This window comes from Amphimedon queenslandica, unplaced genomic scaffold (genome assembly GCF_000090795.2).
Source record: "Amphimedon queenslandica unplaced genomic scaffold, v1.1 AMPQUscaffold_12801, whole genome shotgun sequence".
Classification (NCBI taxonomy): Eukaryota; Metazoa; Porifera; class Demospongiae; order Haplosclerida; family Niphatidae; genus Amphimedon; species Amphimedon queenslandica.
Window position 1 is genome coordinate 34664 of NW_003546963.1, and position 5305 is coordinate 39968.

The window sequence follows — 5305 nt, forward strand, 5'->3', positions numbered from 1 at the left end:
TGATTCCATATTTGAGGTTTGGGCTTATATCTAACCGAAAAGCAGGATTACACCAAGAATAAATCTTGACAAAGCATTGGCTATAATTTTTAGCATCTATAAGATTACCGGTATAGTGAGCAAAGTGGTCCGTAAAATAGAGATGTCGCGGACCATTCGGGTCAGTAAAACAGATTTGTCGCCGACCATGGTCCGTTGGTCCGGTCCGGTCCGTTTTTTAGGGACGACCATTCGCGGCTGCTTATTTTCGCGATTTTTCCCCGCACTCAGCAATTACCATGGTTACCAAATGCAATTTTTATTGAAAAATCCGCGATATTAATAGCAAAGGACTCTGTTGCAGTGTTCTTGGGCTGTTGTTCTTCTTGCTGTTACTAATCCTTGGTCTCTTTGGAGCTGTTTCAACCGGAGCTACTCTCTTCACTCTGCCTCGCCGTATCTTGGCCCATTCTTGGGACTCTCCACCCATTTATTGACTTGGGCGTGGTTAATTATCACCAGCAAGTCATAGATAATAGAGTAAAGGAAAGGGATAGGCAACGCGACCTTTTGGCGCGAAGTTTACAGCACGGTTTTATAGGGTAGCTTAGCAACAACACAAATCAAATGCTAGTTGCGCTTTCCTTTCTCCACTTCTCTTCCACCAAGTTTCTTTCTAACCTCTTGTTCTTTTAAGCAGAAGCTCTAGCGTCAAACCAAGCTCCTCCCAGGTAACTTATGGGTTAATTTATTAATAATAAATGATAATATTCATGATGCGCCCGATTTTTAAATGACTAACATTGATGGCAATGCACAAAAATGACCAATTAAGGCTTTAGGTACACTTTTTACAAAAAATATAAAAGCCCAAGATCTCCAAGCATTATACACAAACAGTGCTATAAGTGAATTACATTAATAAGAATTTAATTTATTCTATTTGAACTTCATGCATACATAATAAGCCAAAAAAGGTAAAAATGGGCCTTGTTTTCAGGTACACTTTTCTATGAAGGGACTTATTTTGAAAGGGTTTAAACTTACCTGATACAAAGTACAATGACTACATATTAATAATAAGCATAGTTGATATTAAAGTAAAAGATAGTTTATAATTTACAACATTTTTAAACTTTAGATGGGCCGCATACGTACATTTAATAAAAGGCGCAAACCTTCATCATCAAAGCACCTTAAGGTATCAATTCCCATCAAACTTCTTTGTAAACCACCAAACAATTTCTGGACATTACTGAAAGCAATGGAATTGCCAGATGGATGGGCTAGAAAAAATGATGAATCGACCAACACTGTAATTATATTTAACACGACACATTTAAAGGGAAAACACACTATTTATCACACTCTGACAATCAATGCATCTCTCACATACACATTGAACACATTTAATAGAACAGTTAACCACACTATTATTCTTCATTTACCCACTGTACTACACAATGAAGGCACATTAATAAACACACTAAAAAGCATTAGCAATCTGAAAGTTTGTCAAGGTAGCAGTGATGAAAAGTTTATTGAATTAATACGTTTTAAAGGAGGAAAGATGCTCAACCAAAGTGGTAAGGCTTAATTTTACAAATACTGTACATGTATTAAAATAATTTGTATATTTATAGGGCAGACCATTGCTGAGTTAGAAGAATATCCCTTTGAAACCATTAGACATGTTTATTGTCTCTTTGTTGGTTCATTCAATGTTAGATGTCATGAGTGTTCCCAGTACCGTAACACACTAAGGGCACTCATAAGTAGGCAAAACACACATCAAGAAGAAGCTTCCTCATCACCATACACTAATTATCGTCATCTTTCCCATGATTATCTTGCAAGTGAAGTTAAACACTTAAAAGTCAAACTTAAAGAAGCAGAAACAATAATTTGCCAGTTGCTAAAAGTACAAGAAGCTAACACCATAACACTTGACTCTGAAATGAACTCTGATTTTGTATCAATCATGACCGATCATCACGCGCTGCACAAATGAGTTTTACAACTTTATGATAAACTTAGAAAAAGAGATCAAGAGGATGCTAGAAGAATTAGATGAGTTTACTACAGAGCAGAAAATAGACAAAAACAAAGTTATAACTCACTTGAAATCAAGCAAGTCTATAACAAGTTCTTGGGAGGAACTCAGGAGTGCAGACGAGCTAATGGCTATACTTCTAGATCTGCTGCTTCAGGAGTACATTAATTTCAGAATATTTTCTGACACTAACAAAATTATGGAGCAGTACAAACTTCAGAAAAAAACCACCCTTCAGAAAAAGAAAAGTCTTCGTAGAAATATACAAAACTAAGCACAGCTCACTACTAGACTACCACTACGCACCACTCATTTAGATCTATGGATCTATACAGAAAAGTTTTCAAAATGTAAATAAATTATATACGGTAGACTAGAGCGCAACTAGCATTTCCAGCCGCGAACGGGAGTTTCCAATCCCTTTCCTTTACTCTATTATCTATGAGCAAGTGGAGCGGCAAGGATTTGCAGCGAAGAGCTCGAAGGTAGTGGTCTATACAAGAAGATAGCAGATGGAGAACTGGATGGCTCCCACTGAAGCTGCTAAAGAATAGATAAATAGCTGCTGAACACTGTAATTGTATAAACACGTGGTCTTATTGTCATAGCAACAATCGATTGGTTTCCATGGTATTTAATTGAACCTTTTTATTAGTTTTTATTATCGCGAAAATAAGCAGCCGCGAATATATCCCGACCTACGGTAAATCAGTGCCATCATAGATAGCAATATCTATGGTGCCATTCAGTGATTCTGGATGGCTGTTGGTGGTGATACTTCTTCTCTCGGTTAGATCTATTTTCTTCTGTTTAGCTTCACTCTTTTCAGTTCTTTTTACTAGGTATCACTGACTTGCAAGAAATTTTGACTCAGCTAGAACAGGGACAGTTTTCTACCAGCAAATGGCAGGAATTTGGATTGAATGCTGGTCTCTACAAGAATACACTTGATGAAATAGAAGCTAACAAAGCAAATGTTAAGGATCGTTTCATAGAGTGTCTGTCTTGCTGGTTGAGTAGACGAGACAATGTGAATAGTGAGCCGGGCGGAAAGCCATCATGGAACAGATTAGCTGAGATATTAGAAAGAATTGAAGAGAAAGCCTTGGCAGATAAAATTAGAGGCAGAGAAGGTAATATTTTACTACAGTACTGACAATATCATGGTCAGTTTACTTTCAAAATGAAATATTTTTGCAAATTTCAAGCTTTTAGTTTCATTGTAATGATTTTTATTACAAAATTCTGCCACTGTGCTGCAGTTTGCAAGTGGTATATCTTAATAGCAGGCAAATTCATGAAACTATTTCACCATGAAAATAAACTGATTTACAGTAAAGTTATTATTTTTCATTTTAATTTTAATTTTAGAAGAGCAAAATACTGGCCAAAGAATCTATCGTAAGATTGGATCATCTGATCTAAGTTATTAAAGATATTTTTTTAGCCCCTCGTGAATTAAAGAAAGAGTATTTTCAAATGAGCAGTGAATTTGTAGAAATTTTGCAAAAATTTGTTAATCGGGTTTGTGAAAAAAGGGAGACACTGGATGAGCTAAAAACCAAAATGATGTACTATTGGCCATCAGATAAGGATGAAATTGATAACTTGCGAATAGGTAGTGGTAGTAAACTACGTGTAATGCGCATAATTCGAGGTCACTGCTCTTCTTGGAACTTTGACATACTAACCATTTTTATGCAACAACTTGGGATGGCTGATATTAAAGAGGAGCTAAACCAGTTTGAAGAAAAACAGAAAGAAATATACAAGAAGATTTTAGCAAAGGACTTTGCAAAAAGTGCTATTGAACATTATGATAAAAGGAATAGTAGAGAGGTTAGACTTGTATTTTTATAGCAACACTTGATTTTCATGATTCTTATAGATGACATTTGTAGTAGCATGGCCTATTGATGAAACAACACTTCAGGATTTTAAGGAATTTCTCATAGATGTCTTTAGCAGTGGAGGATATCATATGTACATTCAGTTGAAGACTGTGCATAGTAGTCTACTGACATTTGTTTGCTTCATACCAGATTGGCTAGTGGATGAGATGAAGGATTATATTAGAGATAATCAAGGTCTTTTTATATTTAAGGGAGTATTTAAAATTACTGTTGATGGCACTATTGTATTTAGTGTGGTAAGTGATGGTATGTATGTCAATTACATTTATCATAATTATGTTTTGAAATAGAAAGATTCATTAGAAATTGAGGAAGGCACCTCTTAGTTATAGTTTTACATAGTTAATGTATTGTTTTTGTTTTTTTGTTGTTTGTAATAATAAAATAAAGATTGCTGGTTAGTACTTCTATTAATGATTATATGCTTCAAACAGCGTCTATTGAAGAATTAGAATCTACTAAACAGTTATTGGCCAAGGAAAAGGAAAAGGTGACTACTCTTGTTCAAACTCATCAAAGACTCAAACTATCTGAAAGCCAACTACAAGAAATTAAAGTTGAGAAAGAATCAGTGATAAAGTCATTGCAAGTAAAGCTGTCAAGGTCAAATGAAGGTAATGATGATAAAAATGTAATTACTGTCATGCAATCTGATGTATGCACTTTGTAGAATTATCATCCACAAAGCAACTGCTGTCTAATGAAGAAGAGTTAAAAGCACAAAGAGGTATAAATAAATGTATTTTGTAATTACACAATATTTGTTCATGAATGATCACAGATAATGTGGAAAGAATGAAGAAAGAGATTGAGACTTTAGATAAACAGGATGTGGCTGACGATTACAATCAACATCTCACTGATGTATTTTTGGCAGATTGTTAGTACATACATGTTTGTGAATTGTAGCCCTAATGTACCCATTATACCTTACATGTGTTTTTTAGTGCCTGCAGACATTCAAATGCACATAACTCATCTTACATAATGTAATGAGTATACATACTCATAATTATTTTAGTGATGTCATTGTATGTATGCAGGATCATTTTTTATAGGTGAACAATCAACTGAATTGGATAAGGGCCATGCTGATCACAAAAGTTTTGTATCAGGAAAAGAGGAACCCTCAAGTAAAAAATATGAAAAAGTTAGTCACTGCTTGCATTGCTGTATTGTATGTAGACCCTGAGGAAAGAAGGAAGAATAAGATTGAGACTTTAGAAGCTGCTCTCAAAGAGAAGGAAGATGGTAGGAATGATTCAATATTGTTGATTTAATATATTATTGTGTGACTCAAGAGCTGCTAGTTGTTATTCAAAGAAAGGAAGAAGAGAGAATTGGTAAGAATAAAAATAAC

General features: G+C 34.8%; 1 long non-coding RNA gene across 1 annotated transcript; it reads left to right on the forward strand.

The window, feature by feature from the left end:
* The first annotated feature begins 4773 nt into the window (after nt 1-4773).
* Nucleotides 4774-5086, forward strand: LOC109586713 (uncharacterized). Its single transcript, XR_002187191.1, has 2 exons — nt 4774-4825; nt 5004-5086. It is a non-coding gene; the product is annotated as an uncharacterized LOC109586713 (long non-coding RNA).
* The last annotated feature ends 219 nt before the right edge of the window (nt 5087-5305 follow it).